Below are 20,075 nucleotides of genomic sequence, written 5' to 3' on the forward strand. Positions count from 1 at the left end.
AATGCACAGACAAACAGACGTAACACTCTGATGATTCCCATCGTACATCGATTTAACGGTCTATTTAAAAATTTGATATTGTCGTCGCGGTTGAAACCCGAAGTTTCCCCACACGCGACAATCGCCTTTTCTCCAAATCCATATGAGAAATCTAACGTCGGACATAGTGCGCTGGATAGCGGACCGGGTCCTATCCAGCGCACTATGTCCGACGTACGTCCGACGCATGGTTTTATGAGAAAAATCGATTTTCGCGTGTCAATAATTCCTACTTTCAACTGTAGGAACAATAGTTGGCCAACTGCACCGAAAAAATTTCAAACTTAAAGATTATGTAGTTGCCAACCTTATAATTCATAAGACTCCCGAAGTATTATTTTTATGTGTGAGGCTATAAACAATGTCGAGCATTTTAAACTGTATGCGCTGGTCAATAAGAAGTATGTGCGTCTATATATCGTTTATATTTGCGCAAACATAACAATTATAACGAATTTCGTTATAGTTAAAAATTATAGAAGTTCACACATAATTATAATGTTTGGTTAGATTCGGTTTAGACACGGTTTCTAACCAAGTTTGCAAAAGCTGAAAATTCTGCAAACGCCATTACAGCCAGAGTCGAAGGTAAAGTTAATTTCTGATTAATTGTATGCCAACATAATGAACATTTTCGATTATTTTCAGAATATCATCATGCGGAGGCCGGCCAGCTTGCAGTAGCTTCGGAGGATAAGCTGGGGACAACCATCAAAGCGGTACTGGATAACAAGAGTTCGGACAAGAGTGGAATCTGGAGGAAGCACCACCAGTCCGGAGATCAGCGAGTTAAGGGATTTTAGCAGCGTTATCTCCTCCGGAACCGCCGTCGGCTACCTACTCCATCGTGGACACTTGTCCTTTAATTCTCGGTTAAGGGACAAAAGAGACGGCGAGATGAGAAGTTCATTACCATCGTACCCACTTCGACGGCAGGTATACCTCACTGCGAACTGTCCCAGTATCCGGACATTGTTTTCCCTAAAGATATCCATCAGGTAATTAAAAGTTATTTCTCAAATAGTTTTCATTTTTTTTTTTTTTGATTTTCAGAATCATATCCTTAGAATAGGGTAGCCGTCAAGGATCAAGGAACAGAACAAACTTAGTGGGAAACAGCATCCCCTGGAACGACGGTGGTAAGAAACAACATCCCCTCCTTCCTTGCTTCTTTCCGTGGCTGGAACCTCGGCTGGAACCTAGGCCGGAATGACACGACCAGCAGCGGGAAAAAGGAAAAATGGCAACTATTGTAATTATATCTAGTTTGTATTGATTTTCACTTGTTTCAATAAACGATTAATAATATTCTGATAAAATTGTTTGTTTTCGTGTGTTTATGGCCCGAATAATGATTTGTATGTAAAATTCATACATAATTTTTATATACCGATCATGCATAAATGTCATAAACCTCAAACATAAATTTTATTTATCACGCTAATAAATTTCATTTGGTTTCATGCATAAATTTCATGTGTAAGAAAATTAATAAAATTTATGTTTCCGAACATACTTTTTAAAGGTGATGCCAAATTGCAAAAAATTATGTAGTTTCACACATAATAGTTATACGGAAAATATCCTCAGTGTGGTCATCCGTGGCGCTCGCATAGTTTTTGTTAGAGTTTGACGTTTGCCCACTACCGCCACCTAGTTAATGGTCGGCCAAACTCAGTCCTTTTAGCATTGGGCGAACATGTTGCCGTGACTATGATGTGAGTCGAAAAATGTTCAAAGTGTTACGTCTGTTTGTCTGTGGTAAATGTATAGTAGCTAATGTGCGAAGCTTTTAGCGAACCATTTCATTACAATATACATTATTGTAGCTGGCACACTGTATGGTGATGATGATGATGATGGTCCCGCCACATACCCCTACAAAGGTTTGAGCTAGACGATATATCTTTAAGATAATTATTAATTATGATCAATGAAATCAGATTTGCAAACTAAATACGGTCTGATTCTTTTCACAGATATAAACAACATTATAATTTGTCATACTGTACAGCAAAAACATAAATTTCGAAATACTGCTGCTCTCATCTACAGATGTTTGCAAGCGTTACTAGTGATCATGAAAGATCAGAAAATCAAAAATATTGCGAGGATTGATAACGTTCGCGCGATGTCAAAACAGTCGGCAATATTCTCATTCTCAAGAAATTCCCGACATTCAACTAGACAACTCACTACTAATCTACAGAATCCTTCAACAGTAGAAATATTCCATATGATAAATAAATACAAAAATGTCATTTATACCTGTCACCGCGCGCGAGACTCAAACTTTTGTAGACTACACAAAATAAGTTCAGTTAATAATACTACGTCAATAAATATAAAATCCATCATCATCATCGGGGCGACCATTATAGTTTGTTCGTGCCTCCTATTACAAAAATATAAATTGTCCACACAAAATATCCGTTGGTAAACTTCGTCAAGATACAAAATCTAGTCAAGAATAAAAAGTCAACAGAGTAGCTGTTCAAAAAGCAGCTTTTACGTGTGAAATACATAGTCTCTTAAACTGTGATAGAGTTACTGCATTCGTGATGTGGTCAGGCATCGAATTGAAAACATTTATACCTTTATAATACAAGGAATTTTGTGAAGCACCATGCAAAAAGTGGGGTGTTCGTATTTGATCCGCGTTTCTAGTGTTATAACTATGAATGTCACTTCCTCTTTCAATTCGATCACACAAATATCTAGGCAACATACCATTCTTTAACTTAAAAATGAACACCAACGTTAGATAGACAATTCTTTGCTTCACTGACAGCCACTGAAGGGCGTCCAACAAAAAAGTTGAGGAAGTGAATCTGTTACATCTTAAAATCAATCGCATTATTTTATTTTGCAAACGCTGTAGCCTTGATATTTGTGTTTCATTAGCTAAAAACAAAATGGATGGACAGAACTCAATGTGCGGAGAAATGATTGATTTGTACAACTGTATTTTACTTGCAATAGTCAAATCATTTTTTAATCGACATAGAATACCATACTTTTTGGCTATTTTCTTGATGACATTGTCAATGTGAGCGTCAAACTTTAGTCTGTCATCAATAATCACGCCAAGATATTTAATTTCGCGCACGCGATCAATTGTCTCACCATCAATTTCTACAGAGACTTCATAATTTACTCGATTCCGCGATATTACCATGAATTTAGTTTTACTTATATTCAATTTCAACTGTTTGTACTTCAACCATTTACTCAGAGAACGTAAATCTGCATTCATTTGTGAAACGGCTTCCACTAAATCTTTGGCTGCAATGAATATAACGGTATCATCAGCAAAAAGATTAATATCGCAAAATCGTAAGACTCGCCGCATGTCATTTATGTACATAATGAATAAAACGGGCCCTAATACACTCCCCTGTGGTACGCCAAGGCTGTTCGCCACGGGGCTCGAAATTGAATCATTGAAAGCAGTCCGTTGGGCTCTGTCACACAAATAGCTTTCGAACCATCTGTATGCAGAACCCGCAAATCCAAAGCGCTTTATTGTTCGCAACAACAAGGGCCGAGAAATTGTTTCAAAAGCGCGTTTCAGATCCAAAAAAACAGCAACAATCGTATCTTTGCGCTCTAATTTTTCTTTCCATTTTGCTAGCACCAGATTTAATGCGGTTTCACAGGAATGACCTTCCCGATATCCCGATTGTTCTGGTACTAGCAAATCAAAACTATTTAAATATGCTAACAGCTGGCCTTTAACAACAAGTTCTAAAATTTTCTCTAAAGTGTGCAACATGTTGATGGGACGAAACTCTTCGGCTTTAATCGTTCCAGCAACTTTTTGAATGGGAATCACTAATGATTCCTTCCAAACGTGCGGCACGTGCCCAGTTTGTAACGATTCATTAATTAGGTCCAGCAGATTGTGTCCGATGACATCAAAGCAATCCTGTATAACTCTCGCATTTACATTGTCTACGCCAGCCGTTTTGCCCATAGAAAAGCAAATATTTTTCAATTCTTCCAAAGTTATTGGGTGAAAAGATTCAAATCTACTGTTATTACTAATTGGCTGTTTTAATTCGTCAGGCTCATCTACTAATTCAATTGATTGATTAATAGATGAAACACTATCGACGAAATATTCATTAAATCTACACGCTATAACTTGTTCAGACTCTTCTAGTGTGCCGTTGAAGGTTATGGACCGCGGTTTACAATTACTAGGTTTTAACAAAGATTTCAAAATTTTCCATAACTCTTTGCTGTTGTTTTGATGATGATCAATTTTCCTCTGAATATACTCGCATCTAGTTTGTTTAACCAGTTGCGAGTATTTATTACGCACGACCTTGTACCTTTTCCAATTGCTATAATTTTCTCTTCTACGCCATTTTTTATACAGTTTGTCTCTATTGCGTTTAAGGCGCAAAAGATCCAAATTGTACCAGCTGTTCGAGTTTTTAATTGAAACTAATTTTTGTTCGACTAATTGATTGGTACAAGTTTTCAAGACGTCAGTTAAAACAGCTGATTTATGATCTAAAGAACCGCCGTTTGCATGAAAATCCACATGTCTTGCGACGAGACTCGAAACTGCTTGTTTCGAATATTTCTTCCAACACTTCAATTTCACAAGATCATTATCCTCGCTACTAGATTCGTTAATATTGATAACTAAAGTTTCATGGTCAGTAAGTTTTAAATCAGAATTTGCAACGACACTAACAGAATCAAAATTTGAATATACATGGTCAATCAAAGTTTTACTGTGTTGGGAAATACGCGTATAAACATTTACTGTCTGTTTCAAATTAAAAAAGTCAGCTAACCGTTTCAAATGATTCGAATTCGGATTGTCACACCAATTGATATTAAAATCTCCAGCAAGTATATTTAATTTACTATAATCTAAGAATACCTCAAGCCAGTTTTCTAAAATTTCAATAAATCGCTGGTCATTTGAACTGGGAGAGTGATATAAAACACCATAATTACCGATCCTCATGCCACGTACAACCGCAATGCCTAAGAACCAATTTCCTTCACAAACCTCGTTCAATTGAAGCTTGTATTGAACTGATTCTTTGACATAAATAGCAACTCCGCCAGTATGTCTCGAATGTGATACACAGGCAGCCACATTATATCCCGGAATACTATACTGATCAAAAGCATTTACATCAACAATATGCGTTTCAGACAGAAATACTAGATTTGGACGTTTTTCTTCTACAATCTGACGTAATTCTACGTAGTTAGTAGTTAACCCGGCTATATTCAAATATAAAATATCAAAAAGATTCACATTGCTTCTGGAACTTGGTTGCTATTCATTGAAATGTAGGCTGCTCTTTTTCCTATTGTACAACCTCTTGAAAACTTCACATTCATGACTGAATGCACCGTGGTTATCGTCCAAGTTCATGTTACGCTCTACATTGACCTTTTTACAGTTTATACATTTCAAAACGGTTGCCGTACATTCGGATGTCTTGTGACTTCCACTGCATCTAGAGCATGCTTCACAATTTTTGCAATTCATACTCATATGCCCGAATTCTCCACATTTGAAACATCTCAAAACATGAATTTCGGGAACAATACGACATCTATCAAACTTTATGAATACCTTTCCGGCGGTCAACAAACAATTATGGGTCTCTTTATCGACCTCAACTACCGCATTGTATTTATTGTACTTAAGGTGTGGATTTTCATACATTCTTATTACTTTTACATCATTAATGGCGATGTCTTCATTTTGATCTTTTATTGTGCATCCTAGCTTAATCACTCAGATCCTGCTGATCTGAGTCAGCCGCCATAAGATTGCGCCCGTTTGATTTGTACACGGCGGCTGACAGCTCCACTCGGCGGCTGCAAAACAGTTTTAGCCAAGGTGCACACCGTGTACAAATCATACGTGCGCGGTCTGGCGCGATCTGAGGCTGCGCGTTTCGAACGCAGCTTGCTGAGAATCTAAGATAAGCGCGACAATAAAATCATAATGAAGTCATCGGAGGAAAACTTCTCGCTCATGCCCTTCACTTTAAGTCTTGGCACCGATGAGGGAACAACAGCATTGTAGTTTTCACCCAAATCGCTTTGAATGCCATCTTTCACAACATTAATATTGTAGCCTGTTGCACACTCAGCGATAATAGAGCCATCTTTCCCGTGTCTAAAGTTACTGATTTTGTGTTTTTTTGGATCTAATTTACTATTCAAAACTTTGCGAGTATCCTCGCTACTCTGATTGGACTCTTTTGGCTTGATCACAATGACCGGACGAGCCTTACGAGTCACTTCATCATTCGCAGTGCTTTTCTTTCTGTAACTTTTCTTTTTAATTTTAGTCCCAATATTACTTTTAACTACTTCCGCGAAACTAATACTTTCACAAAAAACATTATCCGACGTCGCGTCAACGTCTTCTTGAACCTTTCGCTTTTTGCCTCTGGGATTCAGGCTCGGCTCCGAAGCCGTTCTTGATGTACCTTGCTTACTATTCATCGCAGCTACTGTTTTAGACGGATTAAATTCGAAAAATGAACATTTCATACTTTCCAACTCTTTGCTCACAGATCTACCAAGTTCAAAAACAGCCTTTTCCATAGCACTATTTATACTTCTCCCCAATTCTTCCATCCCGATCTTTAACGCGTCATTTATCTGAGCAGCAATTTGCTCTCGAACGCCACTGATCGAGTCAGAAATCGAAGAGATCTTCTTCATTTCTTCTTCGAACTTTTGGACGGTCGAGAGCGCCAAATTCTGCTCGCCACAACACTGGCCCGATAAACAATCACTGTAGTACGAGATATTCGGAGTTCGTATGAATTAAGAATAACTAAAGTTTAAATAATATTCATGAACTCGCACTCCGTGTTTATTATTGTTCCACTTCCTGTCATCCACCAAGCCTAACTGCCTCATCGTGTCAATGCCTACTATGATCTTTACAATCTCCATTTCTATGCGTAGTGTTAGATCCTACAACCCCCCCCTTACTTTTATTATGATAATGTGGTGTGGTGTATTGTGTTTTATAATTTGTGGTTCTTCCTTCGTTTCACTCACTTGTCCTCGTCATCAAACCTAGGCTCTCTTGTTTATTTTTTTTATGTAATTACTTCTTAATATTCTCTACCTTTATGCAAACCAATTTCTATTAAAGTGTCACTACCATAATTAGTACTCTAGTTAATGTCCTACTATCACCCATTAATAGTGTTATCACTTACCTTCCTAAATCATTATTCTAGTTTCTGACATTATTCTTTGAATTGTTTAAAACAATGCTTCAATCGACCTGCCCTGTAACGTCTAGTTAGCATGTTGCATAAAACACTGGATTCATGTTACGTATAAGTTTCACCTACGGATTCCTCGTTGGGCGTCATGACCATGTTACGGCGTTGTTAGTAATTGCATCATCAATGTTTGCGTATCATAACTTCCGCGCCGAATCGTATGCTCCGCTCTCTTCCCATTCACAAAAGACTTCATGATCTTCCGCTATAATAAAAATTCCAAGTTAATAAACTCATATTTAAACTCTTCACTTCATGTGTATAATGAAGATCCATTATTTCACAATATCCACGTATGTTTCTGTTTCTTCTTTTCTCGAGGTTTAGATGCTCCAATTCCTTCTGCCATCGAATCTGTAAAAGTTGTTGCTAAAAAACGTTATTAAATTATTGCATTTCTATTGCTCTTAATTTTTTTTTTCTAGTTTCTTTATTTATAGCTAAAAAAATGTACCTTTTTTTATTTTTTTTTAGTGGATCCCAAATCGATGGGAATAAATGGAAGAATCTGTTTTGATTAGAGCATATACGAATTTCTCGCTGATACATTACCAATAAGTTCCCTTAAATGTTCCTCAGTATTATTCCTCTTTTACGTGACTTTAAATGTAACTTTAACGTTTACCAATGTTAATTAACTTTAAACTAAAAATATATATCAATAAAATTTGAATTTGAAAATATGGAATTATTATCAGTCTTTGATCATCTGGCACTCATAATTAAATAGAATGAGTTTCGCTGACAAATGAAACAATTTTATATATTTTATATAATTAAAATAATCTAAATTCTATGAACAAACATTGTATTCATAAGAACAAGTTGTCATTAACAAATCCATAAAATTTATTTCTTATATTGCATTAAAACTTTAGATCTGCTGCGTTCATAATTATAAACAATGATGCTTATAGAAATTCACCAATGAGTTTCAATACTTGCATCCTTGTGTTTGTACTTCTTTTTATTAAACCTTGGACAGACTGGTGGTATTCGTACCATATTTAATTTTCTTAAAATTATGACTCTTGCACTCTGCTAATTGTCGATTCAATGACAACCATTTCCAATGGGATTTATCAACTCTTACTGGTTCATAAAATCTTATACACACGAGTTAGTCGTTTCCACTCAGTTATTTATTATAATCTCTGCCAATTGAAGAACAATTTCTTGAACATTTCTGATGAATACTAAACAATTGTATCGTTACAATCACCAAATGTTTCTTCGAACGTCGCTAGGAAAATCACTAAAACACTTTATTTAATAAACGAACTACAATAGACCATTCCCGTCTGACCTAACCCCCCTTTTTTATATTTTTCTTCGAATGACAATTGGTTTTTATGATCATTCCCGCTTTTGAATATTTTTTATATGTATTCGTGATTTTCATACAATTTTTTGAAAACTCGAAAAATCTCTCCAATTTAAAATTAAAATCACCGTGCGAAGTAGTGTGTACACCCCTTGCATGTGGAGATGTTTTTTACTGTGGAGAATAGAACTCCAACCCTACCGTCGTTCTGGCATGTTTATTTCGAACTGTCAAACCCCCTTCTTCTTGCCTCGCTCACCACCTGCTGCCAAGAAGAAAATTTTCGTCGCAAACATCGTCCACTATTTCGATACCAACGGAACCGTGGCCACGGGACCGGCAAAAAAGAACGACGACAAAGCTGCCAGCAAAGAAATCAGAAAGACTTCGTCCAGCGGATCTTGTACACCACACGGATCACCTGCTGTTTCATCCCCAACCATTGCCAGTGTCACATTAGAAGTAGGTATTGGTTACTGTGGTCAAGTCCGATCCAAGTTGGAAGTTCGTTCGTCCTCCACAATCCTCTCCGGTAGGGCCAGCATTAGAAGCCGCATCTAGTCCTGCAAAACAAAAATTTCCCTTCTTTTAATGGACTTTTGGATCAATTCCCCGGCACTGATTTCAGCTTCCCCGATCCCGAATCGCCCGTGATTTGCGAGGAGAGGTTAGTCTATCAAAAATTGCTTTATAAATTCTCTCAAGAATTGCACCAGACATGTACCCAGGGGTAGCGACACTAGTTTTGCCCGCAAAAGTTTGGCGAATTTAACCGTTTTTTCGGCATTTATTTTGGGACATTTCGGCTTGGGAAAATTGGTGTCGCCCCCATCATGTACCTATATTGTTCGTGCAGTCAAAAATCGGAATTTTTGACACGCGAAAATCGATTTTCCTCCTGAACCGTGTGTCGGACGTACGTCGGGCACGGTGCGCTGGACAGAGGGCCAGGTCCGCTGTCCAGCGCACTAGGTCCGATGTTACCAATATCATTGGTCATAGGCACTAACTTGTAACGTAGTTAAGAGGGGGTTGAAAAACTTCAAAATTGAGCAAATTGAAGCTTTTTTTTTTCAACTAAATCTATTACTTTTCGCGTGAATATGCCTAATTAAAGCGACTTGCGTCGATCTCTAACTGGGTACGTCACAAGTTGGCTCTTGCTTTCTCTATGCCCTAAGAGTATAAGGAGTACGAAACGTTCATGTATTAATCTTGGAACGAATCAAGACACTTTCAGTTTTCAGCATGATTTCTATTTATCTGTTCCAAGGTGTTCCACATGTTTTTTATTTATTACAAAACGCCCCTGAAAATGTGTTCAGCAATTACGATGAGAAATGATTCGGTAACTCGTTTGAAAGATCCTTCGGTATTTCCATAGTAAATTTCTTTTCAGCTTCTTTGAGGGGCCGTTTGGTAATTCTTTTGAAAATTCCAATAAGATTTTTTTTCGAAAATTTATTCATTTCATTTATTTAGTGTAATAAGATTTTTTTTCGAAAATTATTCATTTCATTTATTTAGTGCTAAATCAAAAGCATGATTATACAGTCAACAATCTGCTACCATAATACCACATAATACAGTGCGAGAAATAAGTATAAAGACAGAACCGATTTCCATACAAAATAATCATATTGGAGGATCAAAATCTCTGTTTCTAGCGATTCGATTGTGATGGAATTTTGGCTGCAACCTTAAAATAACTAGAATTTCAGCTAGTATTATTAATCATCATCCATGAAAATATTTACATTGATTTTCAGATTCAAATAAATATAAAGACACTTTTTGTAGGTATGGGAATAGTGTCTTTATATTTATTTGAATCTGAAAAGTCAATGTAAGCATTTGCATGGATGATGATTTATGATACTAGCTGAAATTCTTGCTATTTTAAGGTGGCAGCCAACATTCCATTACAATCGAATCGCTAGAAACAAAGATTTTGATCATCAAACATGATTATTTTGTATGGAAATCGACTCTGTCTTTATACTTATTCCTCACACTGCATTCGCTTTGCAGCTGCAGCTTTCTTACGTCGGTCACGCCCAAGGCTCGCCAGATCATGCTCCACCTGGACCGACTATTGTGCTCTCTGCAATCCAAGCCTTCTTGTGCCTACCCGATGATAAGCAAACACCAACGTTGCAGGGTTGTTGTCCGGTATTCTCTCAACCTGATGCCCTGCCCAACGAATCCGCTTCACTTCACGAATCCGTTCAACTTTATCCATGTTAGGTTCATAGTAGAGTGCAGCAAAATCGTGGTTCATCCTACTGCGACACCCGTCGTTCGTATCTATCAAATCCTTTGTATTCTAGCATATTTGTATTTGTTCTGGTTTTAGTCTTATAACAATAAACAATGCGGTGGGTGGGGTGTTTCGTTGGGCTCTATAAAGCATCCGAAATTACATCGATTTGGACCACTCGTATCAATAACTACCACTGACAAACTGACGTGCCAGCTAATACCACATTTTTTTTTTTCATTTTTCTATGCTAAAGATTCTTTTTTCAATAAATAGCTTCACCTGTACGATGATTCACGCTTGGCACGAGTGAATTAACGTTTAATTTAAAAATTTTACACCCCCTCCCTTACGTAACAACTTGTGTATGGGAAATTTTGTATGAAGCGTAACACAGCGCTTGAACATCTCTCTCGCCCTTTAGTGTTACGTAATATTTTAAAGTGCCCTTAGCTATTGCAGATTGTTGCTTGCTATTTCTTGTCAAATAACTTCACTCATTTAGAAGTAATAGTCGATGAAACTCTAAGTATTTTATTATGTTGTATATTGACTATTTTGTCTTGTTTTGAGGCTTTACGAAATAAGAGAGAATTACATTGACTAGCTAGAGGTTTTAGTGTTGTAACATAACACCTTCAATCAAGGTTGCGACCATTCATTTGCAAAGATTTACATTCATTTGCTATTATCTCAGTTCAGAAGCGTGCTATCGAAAAACAATGTATGGATGAATTTAACCTTGTAGTTTTATCTGAAAGTTTGCCGAATAACATTGGGGTCGCAAACGTATACCAAAGTCTTGAGCGAGCTGTGAAGGCAACTCTCCACGCGGTGAATGTAAATTTCATTCACGCTGTGGAAAGTTGCCTTCACAGCTCGCTCACGACTTTGGAATGCGTGTGCGACCCCAATGTTATTTGGAAAACTTTCAGATAAAACTACAAGGTTAAATTCATCCATACATTGTTTTTCGATAGCACGCTTCTGAACTGAGATAATAGCAAATGAATGTAAATCTTTGCAAATGAATGGTTGCAACCTTGCCTTCAATGTTTATTTTGTCAAAGACGAAAATGACAGAACGAGGTACGATAAACGGTTTAGATTCGTTTTTTGTGAAAATTTTGTTAATATAGTGTCACGTCGGTTTGTCAGTGTAACTACTTCAGTTAGCAAGGTTAACAATCAAAGAATAAAAAATCAAATTATGGTTCACCGGAGCAAGTTAAAACGGGTGGGATAAGATAAAACATGATGTTATCTAATCATGATAAACTATTAGAATGTCATATCAAATAGTTTTTGAATCAACAATCTTTTAGTAAAGGATAAATTTTCAAATTGTATTGGATTCTTTTTTCATAACTTCGCATTTCAGCTTGATCCACCCATTTAAACTTGGCCCGGTGTACTTTTATCAAAACAAAGGTCCAAAGTCTCTTATCCAAAACCAAACGAAGGACGTCGTACATCAGTATTCTCATACAGTTAATGCAAGCGGGGTAAGTATATCCATCCATATATTTAAACGAACGTTCCCAGTCTAAAAGGTAAACTTTTTTATATTATAACAGGTAAGTAGTCAAAAAAAAAACATGGTTCATCGCATATTTAAAAATCGTAACACACTTAAAACTTTTTGAATTACCAAAGTTGTTCTACACAAAATCTTACATTATTAATATCAGAATTTGTCACTTAAATGGTCCACCATGTCCTCTCAGGTTGCAAGGTAACGCAAAACACGTAGAACTTCGAGAATTATTCGAGTGATTCTTCGAGATATTCTTCCATTATATTTGGAATTATCGCTCAGAAGGTCTACCACATCCTCCCAGGTTGCGAGGTAACGCAAAACACCCAGAACTTAGAGAATCACCCCAGTGGTTCTTCGAAATATTTTTACATTATGCCAGAATTTGTCGCTCCGAAGGTTTATCAAGTCCTCCCGGGTTGCGAGGTAACGCAAAACACGTAGAACTTCGAGAATCACTCCAGTGGTTCTTCGAGATATTTTTCCATTATGCTAGAATTTGTCGCTCAGAAGGTTTACCAAGTTCTCCAAGGTTGCGAGGTAACGCAAAACACTTAGAACTTAGCGAACTACTCTAGTGGTTCTTCGAGATATTCTCCCATTCTATTTAGAATTGTCGCTCAGAAGGTTTACCAAGTCCTCCCAGGTTGCGAGGTAACGTAAAACACTTAGAACTTAGCGAACTACTCTAGTGGTTCTTCGAGATATTCTTCCATTATATTTAAAATTGTCGCTAAGAAGGTTTACCAAGTCCTCCCAGGTTGCGAGGTAACGTAAAACACGTAGAACTTGGAGAATTACTCTAGTGGTTCTTTGAGATATTCTCCCATTCTATTTAGAATTGTCGCTCAGAAGGTTTACCAAGTCCTCCCAGGTTGCGAGGTAACGCAAAACACGTAGAACTTCGAGAATTATTCGAGTGATTCTTCGAGATATTCTTCCATTATATTTGGAATTATCGCTCAGAAGGTCTACCACATCCTCCCAGGTTGCGAGGTAACGCAAAACACCCAGAACTTAGAGAATCACCCCAGTGGTTCTTCGAAATATTCTTACATTATGCCAGAATTTGTCGCTCCGAAGGTTTATCAAGTCCTCCCGGGTTGCGAGGTAACGCAAAACACGTAGAACTTCGAGAATCACTCCAGTGGTTCTTCGAGATATTTTTCCATTATGCTAGAATTTGTCGCTCAGAAGGTTTACCAAGTTCTCCAAGGTTGCGAGGTAACGCAAAACACTTAGAACTTAGCGAACTACTCTAGTGGTTCTTCGAGATATTCTCCCATTCTATTTAGAATTGTCGCTCAGAAGGTTTACCAAGTCCTCCCAGGTTGCGAGGTAACGTAAAACACTTAGAACTTAGCGAACTACTCTAGAATTTGTCGCTCCGAAGGTTTATCAAGTCCTCCCGGGTTGCGAGGTAACGCAAAACACGTAGAACTTCGAGAATCACCATATATATAGATATTTTTCCATTATGCTAGAATTTGTCGCTCAGAAGGTTTACCAAGTTCTCCAAGGTTGCGAGGTAACGTAAAACACTTAGAACTTCGAGAATTATTCGAGTGATTCTTCCATTCTATTTAGAATTGTCGCTCAGAAGGTTTACCAAGTCCTCCAAGGTTGCGAGGTAACGTAAAACACTTAGAACTTCGAGAATTATTCGAGATATTCTTCCATTCAATTTAGAATTGTCGCTCAGAAGGTTTACCAAGTCCTCCCAGGTTGCAAGGTAACACAAAACACGTAGAACTTCGAGAATCACACCAGTGGTTCTTCGAGATATTTTTCCATTATGCTAGAATTTGTCGCTCAGAAGGTTTACCAAGTCCTCCAAGGTTGCGAGGTAACGTAATACACGTAGAACTTTGAGAATTACTCTAGTGGTTCTTCGAGATATTCTCCCATTCTAGAATTGTCGCTCAGAAGGTTCACCAAGTCCTCCAAGGTTGCGAGGTAACGCAAAACACTTAGAACTTAGCGAACTACTCTAGTGGTTTTTCAATATATTCTTCCATTATATTTGAAATTGTCGCTCAGAAGGTTTATTGCGACATTTGCACCCATTTAGACTCGCCCGAAATTCATTATCATCACAGTCGAATTTCGCACACGACTTCGCAGCGGCTGGCATACACAAATTCGGTTGAGTTCGTGACAGGGACGTCGGATGCACAACAGGTAAACAAAATAAATTTGATTAGTGTGAAAAGCCGCTGGAAAATGATGATTCAGAGGATTCTCAAATTATCACAGTAGTCTAAACGTTGGCAAGAAACCCAATACCAAGTCCTCCAAGGTTGCGAGGTAACGCAAAACACTTAGAACTTCGAGAATTATTCGAGTGATTCTTCCATTCTATTTAGAATTGTCGCTCAGAAGGTTTACCAAGTCCTCCAAGGTTGCGAGGTAACGTAAAACACTTAGAACTTCGAGAATTATTCGAGTGATTCTTCGAGATATTCTTCCATTCAATTTAGAATTGTCGCTCAGAAGGTTTACCAAGTCCTCCCAGGTTGCAAGGTAACACAAAACACGTAGAACTTCGAGAATCACACCAGTGGTTCTTCGAGATATTTTTCCATTATGCTAGAATTTGTCGCTCAGAAGGTTTACCAAGTCCTCCAAGGTTGCGAGGTAACGTAATACAAGTAAAACTTTGAGAATTACTCTAGTGGTTCTTCGATGTATTCTCCCATTCTATTTAGAATTGTCGCTCAGAAGGTTTACCAAGGTAGACCCAATGAGGTCTACCATGTCCTCCCAGGTTGCGAGGTGTCGCACAACTTTAAGAATTACTCTAGCTCTTACTTAGTTATTGCTTTCATGTTTGTGTAGGTACTGACGTAGTTGAGTCCTTTGGGATTTGTGCAAATCCACAGCTCTTTTTGGTTTTCTGGATTAAAATGGGAATGCAAACTTTTGAGTAAAATAACAAAACTTTATACTGTTAAATATGAAGATTTTATTTATTAATATGCGCGTTTCGTGCCACATTACCCACATTGTCACATTACGGCCAGGTGGCTTGAATAGGACACCAAAACGAGACGATCAAGCTAAGCTGTCATGCTACTTCACACGCATCTTAACAAGTGAGAATGCATGGTGCGAAATGTTTTTCCTGCAAAACTCCCAAGCCTGATTTAAAACCGGAAGCAATACCCAACAATAGCATGCGCCAATTACAATAACTACAGCAGTTTCTTTTTCGGATCGGCTCCGACTTCGGCACTCGGCAGCACCTACGACGGCTTCGTCCTTCAACAGTCGGCTAATAGAAGTAATTAGATTGCATGATCCGGAACGATTTCGGGAGTATAGTGCAGCCACAGCTTCATCAAAGGCAGCCGTTCATCAAATGCATGTCCTCAATATCAGCCAGCAGCATCAGCATGGATCAGGGAAAGCCCTTGTGGCGCAACATTCGGGCAATAAATGGGAATGCAGCGTGCATGACCCGAGCAAGCGAAACCTGGTTCTACCCCGGAAGATGCACTTTCCTTTTCCTACACCAGTACCAGGAAGTACACCAGCATCATGCCTCGAAGTCCCACCAAGCTCCGATGTCGCACCCAAGACAGGATTTTTTTGGCAACTCGCCAGCTAGCTCAACCGCAAGTGCATCGACAGCGGGGAGTACCGCTTGATCAGCGCCTGTAGAATGTCTTAAATCTTGGTAAAGTAGTTCTGCTTCGCTTCGGGAGTGGGCCATGATGTCGTGCCAACCCAGAATATCGGCCTAACGGCCCAGATTGGTCTTCAACTTGCAGGCCAAAATCTTCAGCGTGGTGGATTTGCTGATATTGTACTGACCGACCAGTCCTAGCACTTGTCTCGGGCGGGAAATAGGCAAACGATGCAGCTTGTCCACCTGAACACCGGGCAGGACTTCTTGTACTCCTGACGGCATCCTTTCTGTTGTTACCTTTCGGAGCAGACAATGATGCGCCTCTTCTGTTTTTGCGGAATTCGTGAATTTCGTGGCAAAAAGCTGCTTTTGCAGCTTCGACAAAAAAAAGGGACTAGTTTTTATCTTTTTTTTATGGTCAGACCGGCAGATCAAAACAAAAAATATCAAACGTCATTTTTGACAGCCAGCTGATTGAAAATTCTCCGCATCTCTCCAAAAAGCCGTAGAGGAGAAAGGGGTTCATTGGGTTTTGCGAAAAAATATAATATAGGAGACTATAGGGCTAAAGTGCTACTTCGCAGGTTTTTCAATGTTTTTCAATAGTTAGGGGCTTCAAAACATATGGGTTCTTTGGGAAAGTTTGCTCAATAAATTGTCGGAAAGCCGTAGAGCACATAAAAATTTTTGACGGGAATGGTCTATTGGTTTAATCACAATAATCTCTTGAACAATACATCAACAAGCCTTTGGTCAAACTATTGGTTCAAAATATGAAATACAAAATAGGGAATACTTTCGTTTGAAATGATACTAATTTAAATAAACTCATTTCTTTTTTTAACACTATTGGTTCTATTTCCACAATCCAATGAACACTATTTGTTCAACAGTAGTTTTTTTTGAACACTACAGGTTCAACATCTATTCTCCTAATGCTATTGTCGGGCCGCCACCAAACCGGACTTCGCACAATCAAGTCGCGACGCGACCCAACTCGCGACGTTTTTTTATCATGTCAAAGGTAGTGCGCATCCTTCCCGTTGTTGTCAGCAACACAGCGCACTAGATGCGAAACAGTTGCGACACTTGTGGACCAAGAAAATGGCAATTTTTGATTGAATGTCGGTCTGGATTCCAACCGGATAGACAATATAGTCTCAGTTACAATCCTTAAAAGCTACTGATTTGAATACAATAATCTTTCGACCGCTACTGGTTTGACACCAGCAACTTTTTCTACTGCTGCTGATTTGATTTCAAACATTTTTCGAACAACGCTAGTTGGTTTTCAACACTTCTTCTAACCTTACTGGCTTAATTTCACAACTCCTTCAAACGCTACTAGTTCAATCGCAACAATCCTTTGAGCGATACTGGTTCGATTTCAACAACTGCTGTGAACGCTAGAGGTTCGATTACAACATTCCTTAGACTTCTGCTAGTTCGGTTTCAACAATTTTTTTTTTTTTGAACGCAACTGGTTCGATGTCAACAATCCTTCGAACGCTACTGGTTCAATTTCAACAATCCTTCGAACGCAACTAGTTCGATTTCAACGATCCTTCAAACGCTACTGGTTCGATGTCAATAATCCTTCGAACGCAATTGGTTCGATGTCAACGATCTTTCAACGCTACTGGTTCGATTTCAACAATCCTTCGAACGCTACTGGTTTGATGTCAACAGTCCTTCGAACGCAACTGGTTCGATTTCAATATTCCTTCGAACGCAACTGGTTCGATTTCAGCAATCCTTCGAACGCTACTGGTTCGATTTCAACAATCCTTCGAACGCTACAGGTTCGATTTCAATATTCCTTCGAACGCAACTGGTTCGATTTCAGCAATCCTTCGAACGCAACTGGTTCGATTTCAATATTCCTTCGAACGCAACTGGTTCGATTTCAGCAATCCTTCGAACGCAACTGGTTCGATTTCAATATTCCTTCGAACGCAACTGGTTCGATTTCAGCAATCCTTCGAACGCAACTGGTTCGATTTTAGCAATCCTTCGAACGCAACTGGTTCGATTTCAATATTCCTTCGAACGCAACTGGTTCGATTTCAACAATCCTTCGAACGCTACTGGTTCGATTTCAATATTCCTTCGAACGCAACTGGTTCGATTTCAGCAATCCTTCGAACGCTACTGGTTCGATTTCAGCAATCCTTCGAACGCTACTGGTTCGATTTCAACAATCCTTCGAACGCTACAGGTTCGATTTCAATATTCCTTCGAACGCAACTGGTTCGATTTCAGCAATCCTTCGAACGCTACTGGTTCGATTTCAGCAATCCTTCGAACGCTACTGGTTCGATTTCAACAATCCTTCGAACGCTACTGGTTCGATTTCACCAATCCTTCGAACGCAACTGGTTCGGTTTCAAGAATTAAGAACTCCAATAATTCTTTCTGATCATGAAAACTACTCATCCAAATTAATCCACAAACACCACTAATCAATTCCCATACTTGATCGTACCTGGATAAGTTTAAATCAATAAACTCAAATAGCGGATTCATATCTGTAGACAAAATAAATTACACATCAAATCATAAACGCAATTCACTCTTTCTAACCAGCCAGTGGCTGAAGGTTACGATATTAAAAATATTCACTCTTTCTAATCTATGATCGGTCGCTACTCATTCATTCATATAAATCCGTAAACACAACTAATGCATTCTAATACACGAATGCAATGATTTATTCTAATCAGTACACGTACTTCATCTCAAATTCTCAAATGATTTATTTTAGTCCGTAAACGATAATGCATTCTTCTAAAACTTTGAACACTACTCATTCATCCTTATTAATCGTACTGGCTAGTTTCAATCCTTGAATAACGTTTAAACGTTACTACAAAACCATGGTTCATTCCAATTCATGCATGCAAATCAGTTTATTGTAACCCAATTACTGATTTATTTAACTAAAGCAAGCCCCTGTACAGGTTTTTTTTTTTTAATTTATTTTTTTAATAGAAAGGAGCACTTCCACAATTATTAACTGACAGCTTCCTCTGCTAATGACCATTTTCCATGTGTATATCGAGTGGCAGAAACTAAAATACTGTATGCCCCAGGCAATCTTGGAAATTTCCTTTATAAAAAGTTTCTGGATCAATCGGGAATCGAACCCGTCAGTGATCGTCACTCTCTGCATGGACATAATTTTCATCACGAGTTATTTTCATAATTTCAAATTATTGTTAATTAAGTAACATGAGCTCAACACTTCCTGCAAAACAACATCATACTCATATTTTATTTGTTAGTCTTGTAACAAAACTATTATTAAAAGAACAATCCTAATTAATTTCCAAGATACTTTTAGGCTCTTCAGTAGACATGTTTATGGCATTTTTTATTTACAGCTGCCATAAACTTCATTCCTACATAAAACATGTTAAAACTTATATATAACTTGCCATTATCCCAAGCTCATTTACAGCCTTTTTCAGGTTGCAACAGAAAATAAGAGATAATCAGTGCAATGACCCCTTCATTAAGCATAGACTAAAATAACTTCCTCTTATTTTCATACCGATATTGAGACTTATCATTAGTTCACTCATGGGTAAATAGAATGTAAATAATTTACAAAAATGTAAAGAAATAATGTTCTTCGGAGTTGAACGATATAAACCCCTCTAGCTAACATATTAATTTGCTCATTACCTCAATCACCAATTATCAAATAGAATGAATTGCAAAGAATAACATTTGTAAAGCTTACCCGTGCGTATCCAGTGCAGTACTATCGTTTTTAAAATGTTTGAATAAAACCCTATCCAGTTGCGCCTGCACACTACAGATTTGAATGTATTGCTAATCCCGTTGTCACGTTAACATTTGTTCTCAAATACTAACTATACACCTACCTCCATTAATACATTGCTTTCACTTTGGAATCAATCATTATTCAGTCTAAACATTGAAAATATAAAGAGCACTTGCATTCATAATTGCTTATGAACCAG

The sequence above is a fragment of the Aedes albopictus genome, chromosome 3, assembly GCF_035046485.1.
Source record: "Aedes albopictus strain Foshan chromosome 3, AalbF5, whole genome shotgun sequence".
In the NCBI taxonomy this organism is placed as follows: Eukaryota; Metazoa; Arthropoda; class Insecta; order Diptera; family Culicidae; genus Aedes; species Aedes albopictus.